General features: G+C 42.0%; 1 long non-coding RNA gene across 1 annotated transcript in view; it reads left to right on the forward strand.

Moving 5' to 3' along the window:
• The window catches only part of LOC117012140 (uncharacterized), a 55585-nt gene that overhangs the window by 3141 nt on the left and 38121 nt on the right, over positions 1 to 14323 (forward strand). The window contains exon 2 of the long non-coding RNA XR_004421135.1: positions 12205 to 12378. This is a non-coding gene — a long non-coding RNA (uncharacterized LOC117012140). The remainder of the gene's footprint in view (positions 1 to 12204; positions 12379 to 14323) is intronic.

A 14323-nucleotide genomic window follows, 5' to 3' on the forward strand; every position in this document is an offset into this window, starting at 1 on the left:
GCCACAGATATAGCATTGGGTGTGTGGGTGTGCAGTGCCTTACAGGAATTTAAATTCTCTACCCTAGAAGAAGGAAATGTATGTAGGAAAGTCATGGATGATGGTCCTTTTACTCGAGTGACCTGCTATGTAGGTAAATGAGATCCTGCAAGGATTGAGTTTGGCAATCTTGTGTCAATTCGGTTTCTGATTTAGGTCCAATTCACTCTTATTTTTTTTAATTGGTTTTGAGATGGGGTGGTATTTACCCTTTGGGGCGGTAGAGATACTTTACATGGAGACACTGCTCTTCTCCTCCCACTGGAATGTGGCTTCGGGTTGGTGCGTTCCTGTCAATAGCCTGCTCTGTGCAATGGGTCAGTGACTGGTGCCGGATTCCAGGCGTGTTCCATCGACATTGCCCTATTTTGATTTTATGAGCTTTTGGCTGGAGAGCTGATTGATCCAAGGGATTACAAAAACTTATTAACAAAGGCATTTATCCAACAAATGTTTACGGAGTGCCTGCTGGGTGCCAGGCACTGGGCACAGGGTGGTGAGCGAAAAGGAAATGGTTCCAGTGCCATGTTGCTGACAAGTGAGGAAGGGACTCAACTTATGACATCATTTGTGGGATACTTTGAAGCTTTGGGATTGTCTGTGTTTCAGAGGTCCTTGATTGTAAAAAAAAAACAAAAAAACAAAAAAAAACCACCATCTTTCTACTTGGTTCCATTCCAGTTGGCTTATTGGGACGGGTGATAATAGAGGAAGGATCAATTGTAGGGGAAAGTAATGAATTGCTGGATATGAGAGCTGAATGGTAGCACTTAGCAGTTGCTTTTCACAGGAATAATGTGTCCTGATCCTAAGCAGCCTGTATATTCTCTTCCATGGTTATCACCCATTCTCCCACCTTTCCATCAGGGGCTGTTTTTGCTTCAGTTCCTCAGTCCTTTACCCCAAAGATGTCTGAATTATATTTGTGCAGTAAAATAAAGCGACTCAAACTCATGTACTTGTATTCATTTGAGATGTTAAGATGTGCTTACTTGTAAAAAGGATTCTTTCCCCTGCTTTCTGTGTCTAAATGGGTCTATGAGATATTCTGAAAAATACGGACCTCCAACAAAACTTAAACCAACTTTGCAAGACGCTGCATGTGGCTCTGAGGGTGTGGCTGGAGTGGTTGACTGGGAGAGCCTTCGTCCAAGCAGAGATGAGTTCAGAGTCTCCACAGAAGGATAAGGTGTGGAGCTCCTGCCATGATTGTGTCTGGTTTGACTTGCTTAAATGATTTGCTTAGAAATCCTTCACTTTGTCTCCCACCCGTGACTACTGGTGAGTAAAAGGACTAACAAGACAGGCTGTGGTTTACTCTAGTGCCGTAGAGATGAGGGAGTAGGAACTAGGAAAATTAGTCTGGAGGTTCTTACTGTAAAGCTTGCATTGTCTCAGATCTCAGTCATTCAGACCTGTGTGTGGTTGCCTCCTGAGTATCAGGTGTTACTCTAGATGCTAAGGATGTAGCAATGAGGAAAATAAGCCCCAAATCCCAGTCCTGTTGGAAGTCATTCTGCCAGAGGCAGATAATATAAAATAGGAGGGTAGAAAACAAGCCAGGAAAGGGAGAACAGAGCACTGGGGAGGCGGGGTGCTGTTAGGACTGGGGTCACGATCACCAGCAGCCTGCTTTGTGTGGTCTAGGCCCTCCTGTCTTCATTTTTCAACATTTCAGGTGAATAAACCAAATAATAGGTACAATGGAAACTCTCGCTGAACATTGGTAGCCTTTGTGGGTTTTTTCTTTAATTTTTTGGGGGAATACTGGGGGACAGTGTGTTTCTCCAGGGCCCATCAGCTACAAGTCATTGTCCTTCAATCTAATTTTGGAGGGCACAGCTCAGCTCCAAGTCCAGTTGCCATTTACAATCTTTAGTTGCAGGGGGCTCAGCCCACCATCCCATGCAGGAATTGAACCAGCAACCTTGTTGTTGAGAGCTTGCACTCTAACCAACCGAGCTGTCTGGCGGCCCCTCTGGAAGCTCAGTGGCAGCGTGTTGTCTTCAGTCTAGTTGTGGAGAGTGCAGCTCACTGGCCCATGTGGGAATTGAACCAGCAACCCTGTTGTTCAGAGCTCACTCTTTAACCAACTGAGCCACCAGGCCACCTCTGTTTTTTTAAAGAGCATTTTTTAAAAAATTTTTTTATTGGGGAAGAGTGTGTTTTTCCAGGACCCATCAGCTCCAACTCAAGTCATTGTTTTCAATCTAGTTGTGGAGGGCGCAGCTCACTGGCCCATGTGGGACTCAAACTGATGACCTGGGATTTATGAGAACTGCGCTCTAACCAACTGAGCCAACCGGCCGCCCCAACACTTTTATTTTCAAGTGCAAAGGTTGGGAAACGTGTGGGTGCTGGAAAATCTTCCATGAGGGGCTAGGGAACCACATTGCTGGTTCCTCACCTGTATGTCATGTCCAAACCCATCTTCGAGCAGCAAAATTGTAGGATTCTAGATAACCTTGCATTTTTCTAAGCGTGTTTATTCCAAAGAACTCCCAAGTGCTCCCAAACATTCTTTGAATAGTGGGGTGGGGGGGAAGTGGACACATATTTTTTGGGATCCCAAGGAGCCAGCGGAGTCCACCAGCTAGTTAACATAATGATTTCAGGAACTATATTTTTGCTTAACTCATTATTTGACTTAATCGTGTGGCTGTCTGCATGGGGAGATTTCATGGATAACCACTACAGACACAGAAATCTTATAAATACAAAAGCTATGGGCAGGGAAAAAAAAAAAGGCAGAACTCAATTGTTCACACTGCTCTATGTGATATGGAAGGAATAAAAATCTGTGTCACTTTGGTAGCACTGGAGAAAGCAGATGGAAGGACAATGATGTCTCGTCAGCAGACCCATGCAATATTAGAACTCATGATTTTGATCTGTGAATTCATTACATGGGCAGTAGGAGAGCTAACTGGCTTCACCACAGCAGAAAGCCATTCCTGAAATGACTTCTCTGCTTTGTGCCTCAGATATGCCTTTTTTTCCGTGTAATAGGAAAAATGCAAAAAATAGTAGCTTAATGGTACTCAATTTGTGCTAGGTTCTGTTATAAGCCTTCACGTATGTTAAATCATTTGCTCTGAGGTCAGTACTGTTAATATTCCCATCTTACAGATAAGGAAACTGAGGCATAATAGCTTGCCCAAGGCACACAGCTAATCAGTAGCTTTAGAAGGAAAGTACAGATACAGGCAGTCTGGGTCAGAATTTATGACCTTAGCAGCTATGCAGTACTGGGTATCACTCAGTTACCTGATTCCAGCATAGTACAAAGCCTGGGTGTCTAGGCTCGAAGTTAAAAGCACTGAACATAATTAGGGCTTAGTTCAATGCAAACCTTCAGTCTGTCCTTAGCATGTGAGGTTGGTTTCCAGGGCCCTGTGGTAGCATGGCTGTGGGGATTATTTTGCTATTTTGAGTCTACTGACCACTTTTGCCACTGGACAGAACTGAATGCTGAGAAAACGGTTTCTTTGAAAAATGTTCCTGATACAAGAAAAGCAATAGAAGCAGAAAATTACTAAATTGTATTCATGCATTTCCTTAACAACCTTTGAGTTCCTACCATGTGAAAGCCCCTGGATGTAAGCAATTTCAGGTAGTGTGAAATGCACAGGGTGCTGACCACTACTGCTAGCTCAACCTGGAATATCTAGGAAGGCTTCCCAGATGAGGCGGTAACAAAGCTGAATATTGAAGGATGAGTAGGAGGTGAATAAATGGTGGAGAGGGCATTCTAGTTCAAAGGACCAGCAAGTACAGACTCCTGGAAATGTGCAACTGTATGGTGTGTTTAGGAGTCAGGAAGTCCTCTGGCCGGCGTTAAGCATCACGTGTAAGTGAGCGACAGGAAAGGAGACTAAGGAGATTGTCGGGTAAACCGTGAAGGGCGTTGTGTGGCATGTTAAAAAATTTGAACTTTATCCTGAAAGCCATGGGAAGCACCTAAAGGATCTTAAGCAGGGAAGTGGCCTGATCAGCTCTGCTTTTTCAGAAAACGTATTCTGGCAGCAAAGGGAAGAGTGAATTGTTTGAAGGTGGACTAGCCAGTTGTGAAACTATTAAAGTAATGCAGAGAGATGGATGAGAGCCAGTGGGATGCCCAGGAGGGGTGTGGAGGGGCTTAGATGAAAGCAGGAAGACAAGCTGGCCTGGGGCAACACTCAGAACTTCCAGGAGACCCTGATCCAGAGGCCCTTACATACATTTTACTGCTGGTACTCACCCAGGGAATAAAATTGGCACTAAACTGCATTGTGTATGATATTTCGAAATATTAAACTTGTTTGGCTATAATCCCAGGTTAATTCTGGAAGTGTAATATTGGAAACATCTCTTTAACCCTTTATGGCGTGAAGGAGATTTTACCCTTGTCAAATCTAAGAAGTCAACGAATGTACGATGCACCATTATTTATGTCCCGCTAAGAAAGAGTGCTGCCAATTAAACTATGACACAGTACTTACGTATCACTAAGATTTTCACATTTTCTTAAATTTTAGATTGGTTTAGATACAGATTTTTTAAAAATCAGAATCCCAGCAGGAAACAAAGAGTACCCTCAAAAGGTGGGGGCAGTGTAGATGGTTTGATGCAAGAATATTTACAAAGGGTGTGGATGGGGTGAGGGAAACCAACCAGGAAGAGTGAGAGGCGCCCTGGGGCTGGTAACAGTGGGAAGCAGGTACCACTCCCAGGCTGCCAGGGGTAAGGAACAGACCCTGAAGGGAGCCCAACCATCAGTGGGAAAGGCAGCTATTGCCAAGCACAGCCCAGCAGGGAGGGAGCCGGGGAGGGGGTAAATACCGCGACCTCTCCAGGCTCCTGCCATTGCTTCCTATTGGCTGAACCCAACTGGAAGCCAGAGCAAGGGGCCTTGCCAATGCAGTCCACAGAGGTCAGCCTCCAGGAGTAAGAAAGGGTGGAAAGTGCATCTGGAGGGTCAAACACAGTCAAAAATGGCCAGAACAGAGTTTTTTGTCTTGTGTCACTCCTGTGCATATGTAACAAGGAAAACTATCCGAGTAATAAATTGCTTGAAGTAGTGCTTGAACTTCTTCATGTTCAGAGCCCTCAGACGTCTAATCTTTTCACATAGTCTTACCATCTGTGCCATCAAGAGCACAGGTCAAGATGCAGAGATCCTTAGAAGGGTGCCCCACTATTGTCTCTGCATCCTAGCCAGTGACACGTGTTCTTCAAGGTTGATGCTGGGCCTTTTTAAAAAAAAGTTATGGTAAAATATATGTAATATGAAATTTACCATTTCAACCATTTTTAAGTGTGCATTTCAGTGGCATTAAATGCACTCACACTGTTTGTTGTACAACAATTACCATCATCTATCTCTAGAACTTTTTCACCATCCCCAAAATGAAACTCTGTGCCCATTACACAATAACTCCACCTAATACTGACCTTACAAGAAGGGACCAACAGTAGATTTTCAGATTGAATTTGTGCAAAGGTAGAAAATGTCAATGAGTTGATGCCTGCTGCCTGGCTGACAGCACTTATAAGGCGTTAAGTTGTAAGATGCATGCTAATTTCAGAGAGATTAAATGTGGAAAAATATGTTGCTTAGCCTCAATGAAGTATGATGAATCTCTCTGGAGTAGCGCTCACAACCGGGTTCCATGAATGAGTTTCAGGTGGGCTAAAATATTGTTCTCTTCTGTCCTTAGGAAGGCCAGATAGGAAGTAGGGCAGCTGGAACCATTAGGCTGGAAACTGTTGGCTTTGAGTAGCATTATCCATTTACCCCCGTGAGCCCTAAAATATTACCATTCACTATGTGTCACGTGATATGAAAAAGGCTAGAAAGCACAGCTTTGGGAGATTCTCATCTTTAGGCTGGCCAGATTTCTGACTCTATATTTCATACAGTATTATGTGTGTGAACCAGAAGGTAGGAAATACTGATGCAAGAGCTGCTTAAATGTGCTTGGACTAACGTATTGGTAAAGCTCCCATTCCAGAGCATGAAAACCATGCATCCAAACCTTTGAGATCCTTTCTGCATTCCTGCAGTGAAGACTCTGAACCAAATAAATTTTGTTAGCAAAGAAGAGATGGGATAGGGATAGAGATTGGGTAGACAAAGGAAAGTGTCTGCTGAGCCATTTTTAAGGAGAAGTCTCAGAAAGCTGCAACTCCATGGTGATTGTTCACTCATTGCAGTATTATTATTATTATTATTATTATTTTAGAAATTCCTTTTATTTTTTTTATTGGTTTCAGGTGTACAAAGCAATGTAATAGACATTTAAATCTCTCACAAAGTGATAACCCACCCTCCAAGCTACTACCCCTCTGACATCGTATATAGCTGTTACAATACCATTGACTAGCTTCCCTATGCTGTACTCCACCTCCAGGGACTGTATATACCTATATATTTAGTTATATTTGACATTCAATATTATTCTACTTCAGCCTCAGGTGTATAGCACATTGGTCAGCCATCTACACAGTCTATGATGTGATCCCCCTGATAAGTCCAGTGCCCATCTGGCAACTTACATGATCTTTACAACATTGTTGATTATATTCCTCATACTGTATTAACTACCAATTTATATTTCTTAATGCCTTCACCTTTTTCACCCTGCCCTCAACCCCATTCCTATCTATCACCCTGATAGATCTAGTACCTACTGGGTTTCCCCGAAAATAAAACCTAGACAGTCAGCTCTAATGCACCTTTTGGAGCAAAAAATAATATAAGACCCAGTCATATATTATATTACATAAGACCTGGTGTTATAGTAAGACTGGGTCTTATATTAATTTTTGCTCCAAAAGATGCATTAGAGCTGATTGTCTGGCTAGGTCTTATATTCAGGGAAACACGGTATTTGGCACCATACCTAGTTATTACAATGTTATTGACTGTATTCCTCAGAGTATGCTATACCCTATGTCCCCATGACTATTGTATAACAACCAGTTTGTACTTCTTAATCCCTTCCCTTTTCACCCATCCTTTACCGCCCCCCTCCCCATCTTAAAGAAGTCCCTCTAAGAGTCCTTGTAATACTGGTTTGGTGGTGATGAACTCCTTTAGCTTTTTCTTGTCTGGGAAGCTCCTTATCTGTCCTTCAATTCTAAATGATAGCCTTGCTGGGTAGAGCAATGTCATTGCTTTTCATCACTTGGAATATTTCCTGCCACTCCCTTCTTGCCTGCAAAGTTTCTGTTGAGAAATTAGCTGACAGTCTTATGGGGGCTCCCTTGTAGGTAACCAACTGCTTTTCTCTTGCTGCTTTTAAGATTCTCTCTTTGTATTTAACCTTTGGAATTTTAATTATGATGTGTCTTGGTGTGGGCCTCTTTGCGTTTATCTTGTTTGGGACTCTCTGCACTTCCTGGGATTGTACGTCTATTTCCTTTACCAGGTTAGGGAATTTTCTGTTATTATTTCTTCAAATAGGTTTTCAATTCCTTGTTCTCTCTCTTCTCCTTCTGGTACCACTATAATGCGAATGTTGGTATGCTGGATATTGTCCCGGACGCCTCTTAAACTCTCCGCAATTTTTTTGATTCCTTTTTCTTTTTGCTGTTCTGGTTGGGTGTTTTCTGCTACCTTATCTTCTACATCGCTGGTTGGATCCTCTGCTTCATCCAATCTACTGTTGATTCTCTGTAATATATTCTTCATTTCCATTATTGTATCCTTTATTTCTGACGGGTTCTTTTTTATGGTTTTCATCTCTCTGTTGAATTTCTCCCTGAGATCACTGAGCATTCTTATAACTAGTGTTTAGAACTCTGCGTCTGACAGATTGCTTATCTCCGTTTTGCTTAGTGCCTTTTCTGAAGGTTTATTCTGTTCTTTTATTCGGGACATGTTTCTTTGTCTCCCCATTTTGGCTGCCTCCTTGTGTTAGTTCCTATGTACTAGGTAGGGCTTCTATGTCTTCCAGTCTTAGTAGAGTGTCCTTATGTAGTAGGTGTGCTGTGAGGTTCAGTGGCACAGTCTTTCTGATCATCTGAGCCATGCGCTCCAGGTGTGTCCCTTGTGTGGGTTGTGTGTGCCCTCCTCTTGTAGTTGAGCCTTGATTGGTAATTGCACATCAATGTGAGGGACTGACCCTTGGGCTCACTGGTTGTAAGGACTGGCCTTGATTGTAATGGAAGAGTTGTTGTATAGGGGCTGACCTTACAGAGCAGGCTCTGCCTCAGCAGGACTCTAGTACCTGCCCCATCCACCCCTTGGGTATGTCACACTTGGAGGCGGCTGGGTGATGCTCCAGCTCATTTTGAAGCTGGCCACTGGGGGCACCAGCTCCAGGACCACCTTGGAGTGGATCCCCTGTAGGTCTACTTTAGCCACAGCCTGTGCCTCATCTAAGGCCACCTAGCGGGAGCCAGGAAGAAATCCACAGATATCTGCTGCCTGTGCTGTGCGTGGAAGCGCCTTGAGAAGCCAAGCTATGAACCAAGGCTGACTGCTGCTAGTGCCGGCTTAGGGCTGCTCAGCCAGAGGTACAGGACACACTCAAGCCAGATGCTGCTTGTCTGGGTTCCATGAACCTTTGAGAAACCCTAAGAAAGTCTGCAGCTTGAGCCAAAGCCACTGAAAGCAGTGTGTGCCCGAAAGTTGGGCGGGGCCAGATCTCAAATCACCAGGACAGGGTGAACGAAAGGCTCAACAAAGAAACAGTGGCCTCCGCCGGCTCTCCCGCCCACGAGAAAGCCACGTCTCCAGCCCTGGTCCCAAGCCAGACAACTCAATTCCCCACTATCTGTCCCTGCCACCTTTTCAGCTGCTGCCCCAGTGCTGGCGCTCAGAGCAAGTGAATCCATTGGTGGGTAAGTCCGTGCATAATCCCTTTAAGAGGAGTGCCTGTGAGTGCAGCTGCACTGTCTCACTCAGTCATAATCTCCACTGGTTTTCACAACCAGAGATTGTGGTGACTTCTCCCCCTGGCACTGGAACCCTGGGCTGGCGTGTGGCTGGGATCTCTCACTCCTCTAGGGAATTGGGGGGGACTCCCACAGCTGAAATAACCTTCCCGATCTTTAAAGGTCACACACGGGTGTGGGACCAGTCCATTCTGTGTCTCTGACCTTCCTATGAGTCTGGAGGTGGTTTCTTCCGTACGTCCTTAGTTGAAAGGCTTCGGTTCAGCTTGATTTTAGGCGATTCTCAATAATGGTTGTTTTGTCGATTAGTGGTAATTTTGATGTGGTTGTGAGAGAAGATAAACACAATGTTTACCTATTGCGCCATCTTGGTTGTCTTCTGCAGTATTTTTAAAGGCAAAAATTTAGAATTTACCAAAATGCCCATCAATAGAGGACCGGATAAATAAATTATGGTAAAGCCTTACAACAAAATAATTAGTAAAGAGGGATGTACGAGGTATGTATGCAATTCACATGGGCTGATGAATGAGATGTTATTTCAGTAGAGAAAATGTTATAGAACAATAAAGGGGTTTTGATCTGGTTTTGATCCTTCTTTGTGCACTCGTGTACACATGTAATCAAAATAGATATGTAGAGTTTGTGTGTTCTGATCTGAAGGGAATTAGGATGGGGGATGGTATTGGAGAGAGAAACTTACACTTAATAGGTTATACACTTTTGGTTGTTTGACTTGTTTTAATACAATATAATACTTCGGTGATTAAAAAAAAATTAAGCTTGCCCCATGGGAAGAAGGAAATAGAATATGACCATGGCAATAGTATATTGCTAGTAATTAGATGATACTATTCTCCCACAGTACAGCCACATGTATAAATCGATTAATCCTTATTTAATTACTATTTTTTCTGAAGTCTCATGCCCACACTGGATGCACCTAATCTTTGGTAGTTAACAGTGCAGCTTCTTGAGCTGGGCTTTCCAGTACAGTAGCAACTAACCATATGTGGCTATTTAAATGTAAATTAATTAAAATAAAATAAAATGAGAAGTTCACTTCCTCAGTCACAACCAGCCACATTTCAAGTGCTCGGCGGCCACATGTGACCAGTGCCCGTCGTGTTGGATAGCTTAGATTATAGAGTAATTAGTCATGTCAGGAAGGTCTATTGCACAGTGCCACTCGTCCTGGCTGCATTAAGTTCAAGTGTAGGCTTAGTCTCTTAGCAGCTATGTGGCTTTGGGTAAGTTATTTAACATCTTTGTTCCTTCATTGCCTGGTCATTAAAACAATGAGAATGATAGTACTTACCTCGCAGAACCATTGAGCAGATTAAAATTCTTGGTGCCTGGTACATGGTAAATGGTCAATAAAGTTACCCATGATTATGGAGACTAGGAGCCTTTCTACCAACATTGGTTGAGTAGATACTAAGCTCTGGGCATTGTCCTCACACCACCATTTTATGGATAAAACTGAGGTTTGACTAGTGAAGTAAAGCTTCCGTCTCTTAGAAGAGGCAGGGAGACAAGTCTGAGCCAAGTCCCATGCCAAGGTTTGTGTTCCTTGGTTTTCAACTGTAAAGGACCTTTATTTCAGGGGTGGGGAGGGCTGAGTAGTTAACCCTCCCTCTGGCATCCTTGCCCCCACCCCTGCTCTTCTCTCTTTTTGAACAAGAGCTGACTGATTCAGAAGGACTCTAAGATTTTAGATTTCAGATTAACTTTGTTTGATGGCGGAAGGATTGGAGATGAGAGGACAATGAAATTTATTAACAGTTGAGCACCCATTATCTGTGGTGTGTGAATATTCTCAGTTTCTTCTTGTTGGTTTTCCAAAAGTTGAATACTCCTTTTAGAAGGAAACCACTTTGTGACCAAATTAAAGAAGAGGAAATCTTGCTAGAGGATGAAACAGGAAGAGACAATTATCTTTAAGAGCTTCTAATCAACGTTAAAATCATCATATGTCTCCGTTTAAAGGTTCAGTTTCACATACCTCTTCTTGGGGGTAGGAGGTCTCCAAGAAAGGATGTGACAACTGCAGATATTTATTATGAAAGATCGTCAGAAGGGGCTGGAGATACCATCTTCATGCATGCACTTGGGAGGGGACTTGTGTCTATCAATGTCTTGGGCTGGACCTGAATTGGTCTTCATTGGTAGAAATGGCTCCCTTAATTAGAGAACTTTTAGAATTGTTTTCCTGATTGTGTGGCCTGCTATCAAAAAGATGTGTTTCATCTCAATGGTGAGGATAAATCCACAACAGCACAGAAAAAGAACCGGTATCTGCAGATAAGCTCTTGTTTTGTATTGCATTTCTTAAGCTACGATTCCAGTTGGCTACTGTTTTCCCTGTGAGTCAACATTTATACTGAAGTTATTACCATGAGCTGAAGTGCTATGGAAAATACGCCTCCAGTTTTTTAAATCTTCCTAAGCTGTGTGTGAGTGTATGTGTGTGTGTGTATGAGAGAGAGAGACGGAGAGAGAGAGGGGGGAGAGAAAGGACAGCTAACGCAGCTTTATGAAAGGCCACTGAGAATTGGTTTGTTAGGGTGTCATGACGTTGCGTCTGGGGATTTGAGAAAAGGAAGAGGATGGTTAAGTAAAACCAGCTCGGGCTGTTAAACCATCTGATGTTAACAGTTAATCAGGATTTATCTGTATCCTGTGAAAACTGAAAATTGAATTAGCTTCGTCTTTCTAGCTTTCAAACTGTAAATTTGAATTTATTTTAGGCACTTCGCTGTTAACAAATTTTGCATAATTTACTTTGAAAACATGAATTTGAATAGGAAACCAGGATATAGTAGGAAACTTTCACTCTCTTATATCATTTCTTCCTCCCCAATGCAAATCATGAGGTTTCTTTTTGTTTCTGAAATATGACTTATTGAAAATAAATTGTAGCACAAAACCCAGAATATTCGCCACATTGGCTTCAATTCTAAGCTCCCTGAGGGTGGGGACCATTTGTACTTAATTTGTTGCTACATTGCAATAGTTCTCATTCCTCCTGGCACATAGTGACCATTCCATAAATATTTGAATGGTGAATGAGTTTGTGGGTCCAGACCTTAATGTGTGTGTGTTTAAGTATCTTTACTTTGAGAGTTAACATAATGTCAATTCATTTTCAATGTTGGCTCCTTGGATGTTTGATATGATAATAGGTGAGATAACCACATCCTTCCACAGTATCTGCTTTCCAAGTTTTTCTTCTGTGGAATTAGTTAAAGCATTCATTTCTCTTCCAACACTTCTTTTTAGGTTGATCCTGGATTGGGAAGTTTCCAGACTGGAATGATTACAGTCGAAAGAAGCTTTTCTCCTTATTCTTCCTGAAGCCAGCGCACCGACTTCTCTCTTTTAAAACAATAGCATTACACCTTGGATTAATGTTATAAAGCCCAGAGATCTTCAGACTGAGGCCTGCATATCCCAGTAGGTATATGAAGACTTTTTAGGGGGAACTCAGGCACAGAAGTGTCAAGAGAATCGATTCTGTGTCCTCAGCTTCACTAGCAGTGATTTTCATCAGAATCATTTTGGGCCTGAGGTTATGCGTCCTCTCCTCTCTTTCCTTTTCTCAGCACCCACCTCCCACTCTACACTTGCTTTATTTTGCAATCACTCATCCCAAATCTTCCTAAAGTGCATTGACTGGGTTATAAAAACCTTTGCGATATCAAACAAAGAGACTATTTTATTTGACAACATGTCTTTATTGAGTACCTGCTATGTACTAGGCATAGTTCTAGATGTTGAGCTACAGCAGTGAATGACACAGTGAAGGGTCTCTCCTCAGGGGCTTCTATTCCAGCAGGAAGAGATTCCACGTAGCAAAACAAATGTGAGCTGGGCGGTTTCCTTTAATCCAGGCCCTATAGCCTTCTTGTTAACCTCATGAAGAAATGAGTTCCAGAAAACTTTTTCTTCGTATGTTTAATAATTATTAATCAAAACTTACACCATATTTACATGATTTTTCTCAGTCGTATATTTGTAATGATTGTCATGAAGACTCAATCTAGAAAAATTATCGAACACGTGGAGTGTCATGGTCCTGGGAAATTAAAACAAATTTAAATCACAATTCATGTATGTACTTTGACTACTGAGAAGTATAATAGGGTAATCAATAAAAGTATGAAAATTACATCATAAAGAAGTTCTGTGGGGAAAGTAGAGTGAATTATAGCTTCCAAAAAATGGAGAATACTATAGTCTGATTATTAAATAAGAGCTTGTTCATATATTTTTAAATGGATAATTATTTGGCATCAAATTACTATGATATTTGTTTCGTTGGGTACATATAAAAGAATAATATCACAACTTAATTTTTAAATCTCAATATTTATGATTATCAGAAGTTACAGCCTCTGTAACTATTTAAACTTATGAACAATACTAAGTATCAACTTAAATTTGTGCTGGGGGCACATTGTTTTTCAAAGTTCTTGAGGCAAAAGGGGCTGGAGGACTATGTAAATAAACTTGTAAAGACCAAACATAGGTTATGTTTTTTGGAAAGGGAGTTGGTCGGTGGAGTGGCACAATAAACACCAAGGGTGCCAATAAAATGTATACAAGTGGACACTTTAGTCAACTGGATGCTGATGGTAACCACTTTGAGCACCTCTTGTAATTGCAGAAGTCAAATGTGACTTGTAGTCATTTTTTGTTATCGGCATATATTGAGTATTACAGTTTTAATACAGTTTTCCTTTCTTAAAATGTGTATACACTTTTTTGGCAACCTCTGTAAGTGACAATATTACCTGGCTGTAACTGATATTTGGCAGAATCATACTAAAGCTTTTCCTGGAGGGCTAGAAAAAAAGTGTGCAGATCACATAAAATATTGACTTAATAATCACTGCTTTTAAGTGACCAATATATAAATATGAATTAATTAAATTTTGCAGTCATTTTGGATTGTCAACTCTAGAGGCCAGAAGGTTATAATAACAAAATTAAGGTACTGTTCTAAGATATGCTGCAGCCATAATCCTAGAGCGATTCAGACTCAGGCACAAGCGTGGATGGCTGCGGGGCCCCCTTCACAGGGACTTTGCATGAACAAAGTGAAGTGTGACAGAACCTTGTGCTAGGAAGAGCTTGCTCATTATGTACAGCCCCCTATGTTATGGACATGGCAGCTCTGTTGTACTTCATGCAACAAGTATTTATTGAGCACGTACTACATGCCAGGCGTTGTGCAAAGGGTTGATTATGTCCTGGTAAGCAAAAGGACATGAACTCTCCTTGGCTGGGCTTGGTATGAACCTCTTGGGGAGGATCAGGTGAGCTTTGTTGGGGGGAAGATAAGTAAGGAGAAGCTTCCAGACTATCATGAGTACCAGCAGAGCACTAGCATGCAGTA

This window comes from Rhinolophus ferrumequinum, chromosome 20, assembly GCF_004115265.2.
Source record: "Rhinolophus ferrumequinum isolate MPI-CBG mRhiFer1 chromosome 20, mRhiFer1_v1.p, whole genome shotgun sequence".
In the NCBI taxonomy this organism is placed as follows: domain Eukaryota; kingdom Metazoa; phylum Chordata; class Mammalia; order Chiroptera; family Rhinolophidae; genus Rhinolophus; species Rhinolophus ferrumequinum.